This window comes from Notolabrus celidotus, chromosome 5, assembly GCF_009762535.1.
Source record: "Notolabrus celidotus isolate fNotCel1 chromosome 5, fNotCel1.pri, whole genome shotgun sequence".
Lineage (NCBI taxonomy): Eukaryota > Metazoa > Chordata > Actinopteri > Labriformes > Labridae > Notolabrus > Notolabrus celidotus.
Genome location: NC_048276.1, coordinates 23295770 through 23315172, shown reverse-complemented (window position 1 = coordinate 23315172; position 19403 = coordinate 23295770). Strand labels below are relative to the sequence as shown.

Below are 19403 nucleotides of genomic sequence, written 5' to 3'. Positions count from 1 at the left end.
AAATGACCATAAATATCCCCCAGGTGAACTGAGTACATGAACAGGAACATGGTGAGGAAAATAAAAGTGAAGTAACCGAGGGATATACAATAACTGATGAGATATCACATAAATCATTTTGCATTAAACATAAAAGGTTTTTCTTTGTTTTTTGCTTCCTCAATTTTTTTAAATATTAAGATTCTTTTTTGACATTAACCAGTGAAAATAGTATTAAATGAAACCCTGCATTTATAAAAGGATGTTGAAATAATAGAAAAACAAGCAGCTTACATCAGACACATTCTCCGGTTAAATCTCTTCTGATCAGCTGTTTTTAATCCTCCTACATTTTGATTCCCTTTCTTTCACTTGAGAAACTAACAGCATGTATTGCACTGTATAAGCACTTCAACTATATTGTATGCATTTTATTGTACTCTATAATTTTAATCTTAATTGATATCATTTCAAAGCTCCTAGTTTTTAAATGTCATTCTTATCTCTCTTCCCCCCCCATGTAGCATTTAGAATTGCTGCTGTTTAAAATGTGCTCTATGCAACAAAGTTTCCTGGCCACGTGTGCTCAACCTTTATTTTGACTAATCAGCAGAAGGACATTTCAGTTTTACAACATCAGTTCTTATTCAAAGACATGTGCTTGTTTGGTTTGGAAAGATCTGTTGTTGTTTTTTTACTCCTTTCTTCTTCAGAGAAGTTCAGCATTGCAATAAGAATTCAAGTCGGATATATATCGGCCTTCAAGGCAATAACGTCACCAAACTAGAGCATTTCAAAAGGATAGATAATTGATTTTACACTCAGTTGATGTAAGCATGTGATCAGTTAAAGGAGTACGGACATGAAATATCTAAAAATCTAAAAGGAGAACAGCATAAGGATCCACTCTTGTATAAAAAGTAGTTCCCACTGAGGGAAATGTGTTTTAGTCAGTACTTATTACCAACAATGTGTGTTTAAAATTATTATTTGTGAATGCTTTGTTAAACAAATCTGTTCTCCTCATGTCATGAGCAGCATGCATTGTTGGCGGTGGTGCAGTCTTCATAAACAAAGCATTACAAACTAACCGCTCGCTATGTGCAACAACATTGCAGAGTAACTTAATTACAACCATCCCATGTGCATTTAACTGCATTAAAATAAATTAAGTGAGCAAGATTCAGCCCAAGTTCCCTGGCAGATTTCTCTCGTTCCCTGACTTTGTCCTCTGTGGGGAGTAACACCGGGCTTCAGTTCACCACTGTCGGGATCTCAAGCACGACTACTCCAAAATATCTGTCACAGCTAATCACCGGGGCTCAGCCACATGTGTATGTACATGTTTTTATTTAGGAGGAGCCAATCAGAGAGCAGGATTTTCCCTCCTGTGGTCTCTCCCTGTAAGACACAGGTGATACTTGTTAGGACCGTCACTGTGAGCCTCCACCAGAAGATTTCCACTAAACACGACATGGTATATAACAAAGTTTGGCTGTGCAGCCAGAAAGTATCCAGCTCATTATTTTGCTGTGTTAAATCAGCTGTGAAAACGTTCCACTGTGTGATGTTTCAGTGACCCTGACACAGTTTAAAAAACAGATTTAGCTTTCTGTGATATTACCACAGTGATTTATTTTGCAGACGTTGCCTGGTCTGGTTACCATCAGCCCCAGCGCCAGCCACCTGTACAGCTGCCCTCCTGTATTTACATTGTGATAATCACAAAGGGGAATCTCGACCAGATTGTGCTTTATCTACAAAGAGAGCTCACTCCCGTCCGGATCAAAAAGTTACGAGAGACTCAAACAGATTAAAAACAGGAATGTTGGTGCAAGATTTCAAACCGTCCTGTCAAAACAGAATCAAAGAGGAAAACAGAAACTCAGAGGCAAAGAGTGTGGGTTTTTGTGGCAGCAGAGACAAGAAAGAAGATTTTATCCTGCTTTTTGCACAGTGTCCTACTGGGCTGTTCTGGTCTGACTGAGTCATAGTGTGCGACCCTCTCCAGCAGCACGCCGGCCTCTGCCAGCTACACAAACAGTGAGAGGAACATGACATCACCCCTCTATCATCCACTCGATACACTGGAGGCTTACAGTTCAGCAGGTTCAAATGCTGCATGCAGATGGAGGCTAATGTTAACTCACTGAAGCAAGAGACCCTCACTTCAGTACCGCTGTGGCTCAGGAGGTAAAGTGGGGTTGGCAGTTTGATCCCTGGCCTCTAGTAAGCAATTTCAAGTGTCCTTGAGCTAGACTCTGAATGAAGGAAAGAGAGTGATGTAATGAAGTTTGTTCGTTTTTTGTTTTTTTTAAGTAAAGCTTGTGAGGATACAGTCCAATTACAATTATTCCGCGATCACAGCTGTCTCTTTTAAACTTTCCCCGATGTACTGGCCTACTTTAAAGACATCTCCATCCAACATAAGTATGGCCCGTCTGATATATCAGTTTGTTAATGTTAACAGCGAAAAAATATAACAACAACAAATTTACCCATACGCATTTAAAGCTCCTGTGAGGAACTTTCTGCTCAAGTTGATTTTGGTGCCCCCTGTAGGCAAAATTATGCCTCATATATCTATGCTTATCTTGTCCTGTACACGTGTAGATCATGGTTTCAAATGAAGAAGCTCATCCTGCTGTCTTCTGTCAGTCAGAATTTTTGCTCATCATGAATATTTGCTGTGGAAAAGGTATAAAAGGGTTTTGCTCTGTTTTTGAACAGAGCTTGATGACTGACTAATGCAGGGTTCAGAGACTGATACAATTTGGATTTTAATTTACTGATTACCCATGTGATGAGCGACATAGTAGCATGACTGTGCAAGGTACTTTTAGGAAATTTGCATTTTGCATGATATGGTCTGTAAAAAAATGTATACTGTCATAAATGACCATGTTAGCTGATTCTAATATTAATTGAATACATATCTGAAGAACATCAGCTGACAGACGTATGGGTCGATTAATTAAGTACACTAAACTGCCACAAGAGAGAGGCAGGCGAATGCTGGATGTTGGTCTAAGGTGGATTCAGTCTCTCTGGGCATAAAGCTCTGCAGGCATGTGGAGGATGTTTTTCCTAACTGTACCCACGTAGTAAGCAGAGCAGCCTCAGCAGGAGTAAACAGAGAAGCAAATCTCTCTCCCCACTGGGCGGCCCACCAGGCAGGACACATCAATTCCCCTCTTGCAATCACCACGTCTACATACAAGCGGATTTCATTACACCCCCGCGACATCACACCCTTCAGCAGCTAACATGCGGAAATGATTTTTGGATTTTGTCTCTGTTTAATAAATACAAATACTCCCGATTTGACAAGAGCAAACAAGTGTATGGCTCTTTTAAAAATAGGTCAGAGACAAAATGAAGTGTTATTATCGCAACATAAACTGTCATGACCCTGTGGTACATTTTTCAATTTACCTATAACATTAAAAACTGCAGTTCCTGACAGGAAAATAAAACCTTGTCCAACTGGTGCAAAGTGAAGGCTAGTGGAGAGATGAAAGGGAACAAGAGAGAAAAAAAAACAATAGTTCACCATGTGGCCCACAATCTATTCATTGCTCCCGTTTAATTTCTTTTGGGTGCATAATCCTTTCAGTTTCAATAGCAAATTTAACAGTCCCCAAGGCCTTAGCACCAGACTGGTCAATACAAAACCAGACAACTAATTACTGAGCGCACCACACTCTCCCCCACCCACCTCCTCCTCCCCTTCTCTCCTTCGTTCCTCCCTCTCTCCAGCAGCTGTGGGGTTCATGTACACAAGAGCAGCAGTCAGGCAGTATTAGGTTTCCACTTCCCAGATCTCCCTTAAAAGCCTGTCCCATAATGGCCCTTCAGTCACACAAACACGCATAGGGTTTCAAACAAAAAAAGCACACACAGTTGGACCTGCACATGTGAATATATAGATTCACTTGAGTCATTTTAAAGAGTCTTCAAATAGAGTTTGTTTCTGTCTTTTCTCTTTTCGTTTTCCTCGTGTGATTTCCCTCCTTTGTTACAGAATACTTAATTTGCTTTGATTGCATTGTCTCCTGGTGGCTCACCCACCTGAAAGTAAATTGCATGTTTACTGCGGGACTACAACATAAATGTTCATAATGTGTTGCAGTTAAGCACAAGCTTTAAGAGCGTGTAATTACCATGTAATTGATGACTTGTTTTCAAGTGATAAATTAGAGCACAACTTGACAGGCTGTTAAGCTAATAAAAATGCTAAAAGCTGACCTGCATGTGAGCTATAAAGTGGCTGCAATGAGCAGCAAGGAGATCAATTACTTTATCGAATGAAAATTAATTAGCCGTCAAATATTTTGATTTGAAAGTCCCTTTTCAACAAAACCATATACAGTTGATGTTTCACGCCTTTCCAGAGTCAGGACTGACGTTCTTTGTTTTACATGAATGTGATCTGAATATATTTTGACCTATTGATCAAACAGAAACAAGTCAATTGAATTACTGCTTATTCATGTATTTATACATTAATTCATTTATTTATTTCATATTTTTTGCTGTTAAATTACTGTTAACCTCCTCATTAACTCAGGCTGCTACCAGCTACGAGGCTGGACCACTTTATTTTATCTATCTACTGTTTTTAGAGTTACAAGCTCTTGAAGAGACATAATCTAATCCAAAGCATTAACTATTTATTCAAAGATATTGACTAATTTAATTATAACATTACTGTAACCCTAGTGATGAGTATCTCTGGGATCTATTTAGCAAGAAAATTTACAAAGGTCATATCTAATACAGTTCATGCGGATTACTTATTCATAAAATCATCCATACTCAATCAAAAAATGTCCTGGTAGAAACCAGATTCTTTTCTTAAAAACAACCCTTTGATTCTGAACAGAGAGCATGCATGATTGTGTTTTGGGTGATTTTCAGTCCGAGGTGGCTGCATATGGCGTATGAACCCTGGGCTGACCCTCTGACATATGGTGCTTGTGGTGTTTTCAGTATAGATGAGAAAGAACGTATCCCCTGCTTCCCATGAGTAAATACTCCGGCTGTAACAATGATAACATGGTCATGATAGCATGCTCAGAGCTAATGCAGCCCCATGTTGTGTGGTGTTGTGACTGCTGTCCCGTGCTCTACAGCCTCTCTCTATAAACAGACGCACTCTCCAGGCTTTGATCATGACCCAACGCACACACTAACCCAGCACAGCCCCTAATTTGCTGATGGGTTTAAAAAAGTCCCTCAGTTAAGATCACTTCCCTCAGATAATGGGAAGAGTTACCCCCCCTGTGACCTGAGTGGAGCGTCCTTTGTCTCACTGCTAATGTTTGCCTTAGCCCATTGTGTCTGCATTATCCTGCACCTCCACCCCTTCTCACAGCACAGCTTTGACGCGACACCACACTGGACTGCCCCTCAAAGAGGAAATACTGAATGTATGGCAGCCATTTTCCTGTTTGCCCCTGAGTTCTTTTTGCCCCCTCCCCCCCAAACACCCTTCCTATGTATGTCCGAGCACTGAGATGGTAAAGAAGCTGAGCTGCTTAAAATAACGCAAAGAGAAAGAAACACCAGGCAAGACATACAAACACAAAAACACACAGGCATACAACTGACTCCACAAAGAGGTCCAGCCCCCATTGCTCTCAACCAAGAAGGACAAGCTCCTGTCAGCTCAGAGACAAGCAGACAAATTGCCTTCAGATCTCCTGACCCAGGAAACAGGCAACTCTCCATAATGAAGTGCTCTATGATTAATGTTTGATAAATATTGTCCATTTATAGTTATAATATTTATTCAAATAAGTGTTTGATTTATAACTTATCCCATTTGTACAATAAATTCAAGCATAAACTTGAAGCATGAAAAAGCTCAATGATCAGCTCAACTCAGGGACAGCACAGCAGAGTTTTCTGATACTAATACAGTATCACCAGTACTTCAAGCCCTGTATGCTAACATCCCTTGGAACAGAAGCTTTAAATACTGCACAAATAGCCATTTACATTACAGATAGTTCCCTTGTAAATGTTGTTTTATTCATGTGCCAAGTGACTCTCGCTACACTATTGTAGTTCAATCCAATCCATTTTATTTATATAGCACATTTTAAAAACAACAAGGTTACCAAAGTGCTGCACAACAAATATCAACAGTGGAAATAAATAATCGTGAAATTTAAAATACAGTACCATTAAAGGACAACAGAGACCAACACAAACTCTCATGATGTATAAAAGCCAGGGAGGAAAACTGAGTTTTAAGACGTGATTAAAAGTATCCAGGGTGGGGGCCATTTTGACTTGGGTGGGTAGCTCGTTCCACAGTTTAGGAGCTACCACTGAAACAGCTCGATCACCTCTTGGTTTTTGTCGGCTTTTTAGCACGACAAGAGCATCTGATCAGCAGACCTCAGGCTCTGGAGGGGGCGTAGATGTTTATGAGGTTTAGAGATGTACTGAGGTGCCAGACCATTTAGTGACTTACAAAAAAACATTCAAATCTTAAATGAATCCTAAAATGGACAGGGAGCCAGTGGAGGGATGTGAGAACAGGGCTGATATGCTCATTCTGTAGTTATAGTTAGATATCATGGGATACATTACCTGCTCTGAAACAAAACTAAATCAATCGTGGCAAAACATGGTGAAAGCATTTTGGTGCATAGAACTGCACGCTAGCTGAAGCCACTCACATCTATGAAGGCATTTCCAAGGTGGTATCACATCCAAACAACTGTATCTAAATATTGCTACACCAGGGGTTAAATGTGCCTGCTAATGCCAACCATTGTTAGTAGAAGTAAAGAAAAACTGATTTGAGGGCAATCCAATGTGATGATAGCAAACATCAACACTAAGCGCTGATGGAAAATGACATTAGAAACCACACCTGAATAAAAACAAACAGTCTTTGTCTGTGATTCTGCAGACAAAGCACGTCCAAGAGGCTGTTAGCAGTTGCTGCTAATGTTTAGCTTCACCTGTTTTCCAGGTCAGGATATTTAAACGGTTAGCAAAATTGAACAACCCCCAAATCAAAAATCTGTAAAAAGAACAGAATAGGGGCCCTGTGTCCACCAGCTGCTGTTTTTTGTATTAGCACTGCCTATTGATTGCTAGAGACACAAAACCAATGCAATTCAACATCTTAAGTACTAAAATGCCTTTAGCATCATTTCACTCAATGTTACTCACCCTTGACAACCAATCAATATCAAGAAGGGGGGGACTGTCTCATCAACTTTGTCACGAATCAAAGATGGAGGAGAAACAACAAGATTCATATTTTCGAGGTATTATTTCCGCTGCTGCTAACACCAATTTTCTATTTTCTGTGCATATTTGACTTGAATAGATATATATATATTAACTTGACAGTCAGAGCAGTGCTGTGAGACAACTTAGAAATCTATCAACAGTGATCGCAAGTGCTCTGAAATGATGTCACAGGCCTGCAAGCATGAAAACCCCATCACTGAGCACAGCCTGAACACAGTTTAACTCAGAAAATCACGTGTTCACTGACGGTTTCTGGACGACACAAAAGAAAAGAAAAAATCTGACTGACTGCTTTATTTTTTTTGCTTTCTCTGCATTATGTATCAGTAGATTTGTAAATGTCAGAATGGGTATCAGGAATGAGAAATTATCTAAATCCATCAACAGATGTTTAGTTGTCTTTAGATAAGTGGAGGAGGTTTAAAAATGTAGGCCTTTTCATGAGCCCTTTCTTCCTTTTGGATCACCTCTGTTTTTCTTTTCCCCTCTTTTCTTTGTGTCAGGTCAGAAAGCTGGATAAGAAATGGATCAGGGGTAAAGTGACACAGGTCTCCATCACAGACATGACATCACCTCCTCTATAACCAACCCATTGGGGGCCATTTGTGCCAGAATTCAATGCTGTGTGTGTTCCTGCTTGTGTATATCTCTGCATCTTTGTAAAATCTTTTTCATATGACTTCAAGTTCAGAGACCAGAATAATGTTCTACTTTACTTATTCATATGGTAATAATTGGATTTTGCTTAAACTGTAGCTTTGGGTATTAACCTATTATAGAAAACAATAAACAGTTAACATCGTGTTATTTTCCTCTGGAAAGACTTGGCTCCAGTCATTAATAATTCAATAAAGAGCTGACTTATGATGCGTATCATCTGTCTTCATTATAGTAGTGTTGAATGACATCTTGTATCCATCTGTCCTTGATACCATTAATCAAAATGAGTCATGCTTATGAATAAAGTTTGAGTTCTTTCCAAGACTCTACGGGATCTCTTGGAACACTCACTGATTTGAGGTGTTGATGCACATCTTCATACACACACACACACAAAACAAACCTGCACATTCACCAGCGTCTCTCGTGTTCCTCCAGTTAAAATTATGTTTAATGTTAATGGCGTTGGTTTGCTCTGAGGAAGTCCTGTTAACAGCTGTTGGTTGTCACAATATGATCTTACCTCATCAAAAAGAGATTACTGTAGCTACAATTTTGATATTAGTTCTAGCCTGTCAGTGGCCTAAAACAAGCATGTTAGTAACAAACACTGATTTGGGCAGGTTGCTGTGAAAGCTGACTTTTCTCCCGTAGTAGTCTGTTTAATGGCTGCAGACTAAAGCAATCTGCTACAGCAATTACCAAACTTTTTGTACCCACTGCAGTACAATTACCTACTTTTACATCATGTAAGGTTACCTTAATACTAATTGTGTGTGCCACAAACTACTTTAATTACTCACCTTCCTACTTCCTTTCCATTATCTCATCCACATGCACGTCCACACAACAGCAGCATGTCCCACCCCGCCTCCTGCTGTTTCTCCCCCTCTGGGGTGTGTCTGATCTTTCCACAATATTCATCAGCAGTGATAAACTCTTTGAACTCTATCACTCAATATAAGATTACCACTACTGGGGATCTGCGCTCCGACGAGACTTGTTAATGACGTAGCTTTTTTTCGAATGATCCCAAACTAAGAGAGGAGAATTACATAAGCAGAAACCAGCTGCACATAAGTATTAAAACAGTACAAGAAGGTTCATATTTAATATGAGATGTCAGACCTCAATCAGTACATGAACAGGGCAAACATATTAAGGACATCTCTCCCTGTGGCACATGCAGCAGAGCATTTGTCAGGTGCACCATTCTAGGTCCACAGGGTGCACAGCAAGGAGAGATCATCATTGACAGCAATCTCATATGGATCAAAAATGTTTAAAGCAAACACACTTTTGTCGTGTGACCTACCTATTATCTATGTGTGAAAACACTGCATCTCCCATATAAAATAGAGAGGCTAGATAAAAAATCCCCTTTAAATCTAAGTTGATGTGACTCAGATCTCACCACGGTACAGTCTCTAGAAAGCCACTGCGCACAGACAAATGAATGTCACTTGACATCTAAAATCAAGTTGCAGCAGAGTAACATGGAGTTTCCACATTAAGTGGGTCAACCCAGTTGAGGGCCCCTACATGACTTACTCACAGACCTCCTGTACACACTAAGAACCCTCTCAGCACACAAAGAGGCTTCATCCTGGGTGAGAAAGAGAGAGCCAGAGCACTGCTCAGAACTCGAGGATGTTCACAGCAGAAGCTTGTAAAAGTTTTAACAAGTCAAGGGATAAAAAGCTGAAGCTCCTGAGCAGGAAAAAGAGGGTACAGCAAGGAGACCAAAGATTTCTGTATCTGAAAATCTGAGCAAAACTATTTTCCATTTAACAGCTGTGACAGTTTTACATTATTAAAGGGGGAAAATTATCAGGACAAGAAAAGTTCAACCAGTCACAAAATTCATTAGAGCAGAGTTCATTCATGTGCCTGGGTCAGTTTGCAAGGAGAAGAATCCTCAAGAAATGTGATGATGTGATTTCTTGATCTGCAGTCTTACAGCACAGAGTTACTGTCAATTATACTAATCACAAAACATAAGTTCAACTTTGAACAGAACCATGTTAATAAACTAAGACTAATGGTTGTCATGTACAACTGCAAATATAAATTCAATGGTCAGCTGAAAGAAAATTAAGGCTGAAATGCAATCCATTAAGAGAATTATTGATTTTCAATTAAAAGGTCAGATATTTTTAGATTTCAGATTCTTAATTGTGATAATTTTTCTGCTTGTTTTGTCATCTCAAAAATAAAAAGTCTCTGAGTTTAGATCTGTTGGTTTGTTCTAAGTGTCAATTTGGGAAATCACAAAGTACATTTCTGCAACTTTTGAACAATTGAGCAATAATCTTTTGAATGTTTCAGTGCATAAATCAATCATGGAAATAATAGTTAGCTGCATCTGAATTCATTTGTAGCATGACACACATCAGTCAATGCTTCTTCTGCCTCTGCAAAGACGAGGGACTCTCATAACCACCTAAACATGAGCTTGACCTCCAGCATTGTGTTGGGAGCACGAAGCTTTGTGCACAAGGTTTTCAGTTTAAAATAATTTACAACTGGCCAAGTTTAACCAACAAGTTGAAGAGGCCTTTCAAAGAACAGCTCCTGATTTCTTGGCCTCTGGGGTCATGAACTCCTTACATGAACAGCTGCTTTGTTGGAGCACATATTGTCATAACTACTCTCATCATATTCCTTCCTGGAGCTGCACAGATTCACAGTCACACACTGTGTGCCCTCATTAGTCAGCAAAACTCAACTAGAGGCAGATCCCTTCATCCACTCCCAAGAGTCTGACTTGTCTGACAGTGGCCTAGTTTCTGTGAAGAACTGAGGTGTATCTCTTAAAGTAATCTCACATTTACTTTACATTCACTGCAGACAATGCTTTTAAAACTGAAAGATTAAGGTTACTATTTATATGTTACTTGTGTAAAAGGGAAAAAAGGGTGTTTCTACCTGAAAACTTGGCACAAAGTGTGATGAGCAAATCAGAAGAGGGCAACAGGGTTGTCACTTATTGCATTTACATGCACTTCAGTAATTTGATCAAAACCTGAGTAAGGTAATACTGAGATTATTGTCATACAAACATCTTAACTAAGTTATCTTACTTGCATTAAGGTTGAAATCTGAGTAAGCAAAACTCAATTTACAGAGATGGATACTCATCCATCTTTCAAATGACTCGCAGCATGTAAACACCATACAGCCTGCTTTCTGTCAGCGGTTTTCTCCATGTGCCGTACAGAGAGTGAACCAGATGTGGAGCAGTAAGCTAAGAGAAAGAGCCACCAAACGGCCATGGGGAAGAAAAGTGGATTCATAGGTGATAGTATGGTTTTCAGTTTGGGAGTAGGGGAGAACGGGGTTGGTTGTCACACTTTTTACTGTTTTGATGGTTGCTCATCATCAAAACATCTTTCAACAGTCATTCCTACATTAAATTGAAGCTTAAGGTGTTGGCTTGAAATGTGTATCCCTCTCATTTTCCAACTCATTGTAACAAAGAGACAATTAATTATCAAAGACACTCTGACACATTGTGACAACCAACCCCATCACAGGATGGTTGTCACACACTATGGGGATGGTTGTCACACACTATGGGGATGGTTGTCACACACTATGGGGTTGGTTGTCACAATGGTATTTCAATGGGAAAATCTTTTAAAAAGGCAAGAAGGCAGAACTAAATTTGAAAGTTGAATTGCACTGACAAGTGATAGGCCTACATAACGTAATGCATTTTAACATAAAATGAGCAAGGAACATGAACAGGAATCACATCTTTAGGCAGCCTATATAACAACATAAAGAACAAAACAAATAGGCCTAACAATAATGGCCTACTCAACTAGGCTACATGCAGTGACTGTCTGAGTTACAGTGATGGCAAATGTAGGGTCTGCACACTCCAACTCATTTCACCATGCATGATTTTGCCAACATAGGGGTTGGTTGTTACATGTGACAACCAACCCCAAAGAGGATGTGACGATCAACCCCAACTGGAATTTTTGGCTAGCATCAAGGCTAACAACCATCTACCAACTAGTTAGCTAGCTAATAAAAATCTAAACTATAGCTTTCCCCTCACACTTTGTAAGGGTAACACTTGTTTTGTTCTAAACCCATCGTTTAAAAGCCTAGAAGAAAAATACTGAGGAGCTGAATATTTATAATTTGACATGAAAAACACAAAAAGTCCTCTCACCTCAAGTTCAGCTGTCTTACTCCAAAGAAGACTATGTAGGTGAGCTCTGATCCTGATTCTGGAAATGTCCATACCCCAATTTGAGTGACAGTGCCCTCTGGTAGCGAGATATAATGAGTGTGCCAACCAACCCGTGTGACAACCAACCCCATTCTCCCCTACCTCTACACCTGACACAGGTCACAGTCAGGCTCTGTCTTTAAATCACCACAAAAGTGTTACAATGATCTTTTAAATGATAGTTTTCCATATCTGAATAATCGTCTTTTTTTTTTTTTTTTTGGGATCAACTATCAAACACCTCCTGTATATCTGCATCCACTTTACGGTCATTGTAAATATTTAATAAATCATACAGTGGCACATTTAACCTGCTCTCTAAAAACAGTCCTTGGAATGAAAATGAAAAAGGTAAATCATGTGTTTTCTCACCGGGTTGAGTGGCAGAAAGGAAACCACCACCTACTTCCTGCAGTGGTCAGATCCTGCCTGCTCTCTCAAAGTCTCTGTTTCTATCCTGAATGGCACCTCTGTCATTCACATGGCAGCAGCAGCAGCCTAACAACTAATAAATCACCTCTACTAAGTGAGCTTTTCCTTTCACTGCTTGCAACAACTGGGCTAATTTATAACCAGAGGGGCACGAGGGAGAGGCTAAAATTGGCTGCAGAGGTCAGGCAGGTTACCTGACAACGTGTCTCTACCTGGCATACATTACAAAAAAACACATGCACTATTAGAGCAGTATAAAGGTGGAAAAAACACCATCCAGATTCATATAGGACAATTATTTCCATGAATTCAGTCAAGTATGTATGCCGTATGATTTTAGGCAAATACAGTGTATGATTATATGTCTAACTTTAATGATTAAACATTATATCAATTCAGATGCTCCAAAAACCTTCAGAATTACTTGACATAAAATACTTAAAATGTCCCCAAACTATTCACACTGAAAACTCTGAAAACCGGAAAGTCTTTCAGAGCTCATTTTAAATTTCTAGAATTGTTCAGTGTTGAAAGAAATTATTTGACATTTCGAAAATAGGCTCCTCAAAAATGTAAAGTCCACAAATCCAGTTTTTTACTTCTCGGTGCTGAGCAGGCAATTTGCGTGTTTATACAGTGTCAAGGCTGAAGCGGAGGCAGCAAGCAGCTCCACGCAGAGTAAAAGTTTTGACAGTAACTTCACGAGTTCTCAGAGAAGTTGTGCTGCGCTGCTTCATTATTATACTGTGACCCACATGCCCAAAATAGAGAACTAGATCCTGCAGCCGACAGTCTGTGTATTAATAAAAGAGTAGTACCAAGTCTGAAGCCTCTCAGCGTACAGTAAGTTAAAAGACATTAAATTAAGAAAATGTTTTGATCAGACTTGTTTCAAATGTTTTCATCACTTTTCAAAAACCCACTTTAATACCTCCTCTCACAGGTCGGGTTGAGGCTCTTTATTCCTGTGTTACTGAGATGGTTAATGAACGGAGGGAGTGAGGGAGACACAGAGTGAGTCAGTCAGAGAGACGGCTTCTGATTTCTTCAAAGAGATGAGGGAGTGAGGTCAAAATCCCTGAACTGCCAATGAACCATCAGAGTGAGGCACATAAATCTCAGCTCTGCACTTCAATAGACTCCCAAAATGACTTCACTCACTCACTCACTCACTCAGCTCGGCTCGTACACACACACCAGTTCATTTGTGCTTCAAATATGTTTGACTCTAACGTGAAAAAATAGGTCGTAGTGTTACAGAGGGAGTACCTGGAACTTGTAAGAGTTGTCGCCAATTTAACAAATGCATGTTCGTTTAAATGTGTTGATTTTTCTCAAAACATTTGACTTCTTGTTTGATGAGAGGTTGATTAATTAAACATGTGATTTCAAATGTTTAATCACTAGAAATAATCTGCAGACCAAGTTCAACACATGAAAGTAAAAACATTATAAACACATTATTAATTCTCTGATGAAAAAGTTTGGTTACTAATTTATAATAACTCACAATAACTTCTCAGTGCTATAAAATCTACCAAAAATAATGAGTTCAAAATCTATCTCAGGATGGCTTTAATAGGTGTATGCATGTCCGGTGTGCAGGAAGTATCCATTACATTTATTATGTTAGGGAGTTAGTCAGTCAGCCTGGAGTCATGCATTACTTTGTACTGGAAGCCACATGGCCAAAGATGTAATGAAAATAGTCAGTCCTCTTTAAAACATCACGACCCACATAATCTGGATTTATGAACCACTGTGAGATCTGTGACACTGAATTATCAAATTTAATTTCTGTTGGATTTCATTTGATCAGGTTAGAAAGCCTTCTTGAGATGTCGTTTTATGCCTTTATGATTTATTTCTGCAAAATAAATGACTGTGAATTATATTTTGAAACACAAGAATAGCAAAACCGTTTTGTAAGATGGTCAGGGTGTGCCAAAGGTCGAAGAACTGGACAAAACCAAGACTTAACATGATCATAAAAAAGACACACTAAAAAGAAACTACTCAATTTCATCAGCTGAATAAAAAACGTCCCAACATCCACCTGAAACGAGCAGCAGCTTCCAGGCACATGTTCGGAGTGACATCGTCCAACTCCAGAAAGTTTTCAGAGCCATTGTGCTGCTTCTGCCAAGTGCCATTCTCTTTGACCCCTACGAATTCCCTTCCCCCAGCCGGCCTCCGCTCCATCTCCCCTCTCGCTCTACCTTGACCCTCAAAACCCCGCAAACCGGCACAAACTCAAACACACAAAGCCCGTTAAAAATTAAGCAGAACAATAAAACATGAACTTGAACTCTTTAGAAGGATGTAGAAGTAAAATATGGCTACGTTTTTATGCTCACAACAACAATAAAAACTCAAAATAGGTAACTGTGAATCAAAAGAGACGAGGAATCGAACACGCTGCAGGCTTGAGAAGACTATGAGTACAAAACTTCAAGAAAGTGCATAAAGAGAAAAAGGGGGACCAACTCACCACAAAGATCCCGATATCCGAGCCCAAGAATGACAGATTCCTCTCATGTCTATCTCCGATCCACTTCCATTTTTCTGAGCTCCCATATGGCACCCCCCACCCCTTCGAGAGGCAGAGAGAGTGCGACAGAGGGAGAGCCAAACACACAAGGAGAGAGAGAGAGGGAGAGGGAGAGGGAGAGAGAGAGAGAGAGAGATAGGGGGGCATTAGTCCCAGTGTGGAGATGGAGGGGAGCGTTGCAGCTGTGCACCCCCGTCAGTATCTCCCCCAAATCCAGTCCTCTCCTCCTCCATGTGTGTCTGCAGCACCGCGGAAAAACGCAACGGAAACAAAGTGATCCTCTTACACAGCCCAGAGAAAGAGAGAGAGGGAGAGGGAGAGGGAGAGAGATAAACAGGGAGTGAGTGAGGGAAGGAGAAACAGAGAGGGAGAGAGAGAGAGAGAAAGAGACATAGAGCGAGAACGACAGGAAAGAAAACAAGTGGGCTACTTAGAAGGCCGAGGCAGCAGGTTCAAGTTTTTTAGCGTTTCCTTTGCTGCGTCGTAGGAACTCTGCCGGCCGAGTGGGAGGGAACAAGCGGGAGTTTCTAGGAAGCAAAGGAAAAGAGTGCATAATACCTTCCAGCTTCTTTCTCGCCCCACTTCTCCCTCCCTCTCTCTCTCTATCACTCTTTCTCTCTCTCTCTCCCTCTCTCTCTCTCTCTCTCTCTCTCTCTCTCTCTCTCTCTCTGTAATAAGCCTGGCTACAACAACCCCCTCCTCCGGGCGCTGGAATGCAAGGCAAGAGTTTCAAGAGGCCCAGTTAGACAACGCACAGAGTCTCTGCACCTTGACCCCTGGGTCAGCCACAGTGTGTACATGTGTGTGTGTCTATGTGTGTGTTAGAGTGTGTGTTTGCTGGAGGGGCAGGGGAGCTTTAGTTGTGTCTGTGTATGCTTAAAATTGAGGGGCCAGCTTTGCCTCACCAGATCACATAACAGAGCCCGGACAGCCACTTGACAGAGATAATGCTGTCGGACATTTACACGGCTGCAGAGAATCGCACTGAAAGTAATTCTGTGACGTGGGCACAATAGCTGCCTTCAAGCTGTCTCAAACTGACCCTCATTCTTCTTATCATTTAATCATTTTTTTCTTTTTTTTTCTTTCTCTTTTTCTTTTTGTTGTTTTAGGTCATCAGAGATGTGAGGCTTGTCAAATCAGATGCTGATTCACTGAACTAAAATATATGTTTGTATGTGGGTCACAATACTTGAGGCTCAGAGTTGTTTCAGTGTTTGCCAAATTACAGAAGCATGCCCAATCACAATCATTTATGACAACAAAGACATCGTGAATGAGAAGACTGATAACACAGAGGGGAGTCACAGCTAACTGTGTCTTCAGACTGGGGCTGGTTGATAAGCCATGTTGAGAGGGGAGCACAGATACATTTTGAATTGTTAATGATTACAAACTTCTGATGTTTGTATGCATCATGTATTGTGATTTACTCAGCAGAGAGCGCCAAAACAGCTTGTAAGTCTTGTTTTTTGCCTGCTTGTAACGTACACGATAGAGTAGTTGTCTTCTATAAGGAAAAAAATAAAAGTGAGTATGATCTTTGTTTAAAAAAAGACAGCATTGAGGAAAAAGAGGGAAACATGGTGATTATTAGAGGGTCCCAGGTGGCTGCTCAGCTAGCATCTTGCTCTCTGGACATCATGTGTCCACTAAAGGGTGCTTGAGAAAAATATGTGAAGGTAAATTTGTTATATTAGGCATTTTATCAATTTTAATGACTTCCTACTTTAGAGAAGAGGAAAACTTCAGATCATTGGACTCAAATGAAACTCCTAAACGAACTATGGTTAACTGCAGCTCTGCTCCAACCCTCCAATAGTATCAGAGAAACACTGATACTGATATTCATATTTTTAAAATGTGTTAAAGGTGTGAAAAAAATAACTTAAATTGTTTTAAAGCCAGACAACTTCAGCACAAGTTGAATAATTATGATCAATGTAACTATTTAACTTACTGGTCAGGGTACCCTTCAAACACACAGCATTATAAAATAATGAATGTCATTATAATACTTTTGCCGAAACACCAAGCCCGACTGTACTTTTGATAAAGCATTAAACACTGCAGATGTAAGACGCCATGAAAAAAATATATTCTCAATGGGCTCCGATTTACTTCAGATATTCTTTGAGACCCAGACAGATCCTAAGAAACCGCGCTTTCAGACATTCTTCCTTTCTTTTCTTCAGATTTCAGTTTACTGGCTGTATAACGTACGCAGCCAGACTGGGTTTTGTTTGGGCTCTCTGCAAAAAAAAAAAAAAAAAGAAAAAGAAAGTATTTAAAATCCTCCAATCAGGCAGGTTTGCGTCATTTGAATCAGAGAAGCTGGTACTGTCTGCCAGTCAGAGCTCGGTTTATTGTGGCTGTTCTGCATGTAAAAACCTATTCTTCAAATTCATTCAAGTGTCCCAGCTAATACGGGTCCCTCCTGCCCTCACTCTCTCCGTCTCCGTCTGCTTCTCGCTCTTTCTTTCACTTCTTCACACACACACAGAGACTCCTCAGAATACACCTTACAGAAAACACATTTCACATACTGAGGTGAAAAGGGCACATTCACTATTCATTAATAAAGATTTAATAGTCTGAATTCCTTTGTCTTTTACTAAAATATCATTTTCTTTTGCAAGTGTGAGTTGCTGAAATATTTCACATCCTCTGCAACAGAAAACAAAACCTCCCTCTCATGTACAGCTCAGTTATGTGACAGTCAAAAGCAAAGACTCACCGGCTGAAAATTCATCCTGCTGCCACAGCTACCAGAGCAGTCCTGACAGTAACATCCTGTCAGAGGAAAAATATACATTATGCACCCACTTCCAGGACCCATCTGTGCTTATATCATGAAGTGATGTATAATGAGGCTATAGACCCCACATAAAAGGAGACACCTAACCCAATTGGACTCTTGAACGCTTGCATAACACCTAATTCCCATATATTAGCATTTCTAATTCATCTTGCATAACGCAGTGAGGGAGATGTTGTTTTGCTGAAAGAATTAGAACAAAACTTTAAATTAAATATTAGGAGCTGCTTTCAGGAGGTGTAACTTCTCATGAAACAGTCTCTGGTATCGGTGCATCTAAAAAAGCAGAGTAGGCCATCACAAGAACAAAATACATAATTCTTAATGACTTAAATCACTGCCACTGGGTTGAATTTCGAAAAAGTGATTCATAACGCCTAAACTGAAAGAACCTTTGTTTATGTTTTTACCTACAAGGTTCATGATAAGTTGTTCATTGGTCAGCTGGAAAGAAGTTAATACTTGTATGTATGTACAGAAGAGGACTTGTTACACTATTCTATCTTAAAGGTGTGCCAAAATGGATACAAAAATAAGTCCCCCTCTGCTTCTTCTAACATAAAAAATTGTATTTTTTCAGTCTGTGAATTGTGCATACGGGACTTTGAATTGTGTTGGTGCCATCTATTTTGTGATTTAATAACATCTATTTTAGAACATATATTAATATACTAAATTTTTTTAAACATTTGCAGGTCCTTTATTTGAAGAGCAATAGGTAATAGCAAAACTAAATCATTAAAAAGTGAAGTTATTTGAAGTTTGGGATTTACTTCATTGACAGAGCACAGATACAGCGCCTCAGTTTGTGCAAATCTGAAGATCCCATTTATAAGTCTGAAGCATAACTGTGAGCGTATTACTTTTCCAATCTGGTAAATCTCCCAGACGAGCCTTTCAAAGTTCAATTAGAAACCATGTCTGTACCAACAGCTGGCTCAAGTAAAGTGGAAAACCTCAGGGTTCAATCTCGGGCCTCCTTCTGTCCTGACTTTAGCTGCTTCTTCTGGGTTACTTTATGAACAAAAGCATGAGTTTTTCCAGTATTGTGCTGCTGACAGACACTTCTATTCACCTTTAACCCAAACTGGCAGCCATGAACCACAGACAATGAATGAATGGTCAGATTCTTATACTTACATTACACAAGAACAAAGCTCTCCATGCTTTGTTCATAGAAGGGTTGTGGAATGTTTAGGATGGATGGAAACATCTTTGGAAATATGTTTTCTTGTTACTTAGCAAATTTTAGAAATCAGAATCTAATGGAAAACTGCTTTTACTGTAAATTAAATTATAAACTCATTTGAAGCTGATGCACAATAAGTTTGTTTTCAACAAGCCGTTCTGTTTTAAAAAATATAACTCTTCTGATCAAATACAGCAGCTTGAAGGTGGACTAACAATATATGACACTGTAGTAACCCTTCTAGAATTAT

General features: G+C 39.7%; 1 long non-coding RNA gene across 2 annotated transcripts in view; it reads right to left on the bottom strand.

Moving 5' to 3' along the window:
• The window catches only part of LOC117812910, a 72654-nt gene that overhangs the window by 45323 nt on the left and 7928 nt on the right, over positions 1–19403 (bottom strand). For both annotated transcript variants that reach the window (XR_004631285.1, XR_004631284.1), the window contains 2 exons: positions 17884–17939; positions 15087–15188 (listed from right to left, as the gene is read on the bottom strand). This is a non-coding gene — a long non-coding RNA (uncharacterized LOC117812910). The remainder of the gene's footprint in view (positions 1–15086; positions 15189–17883; positions 17940–19403) is intronic.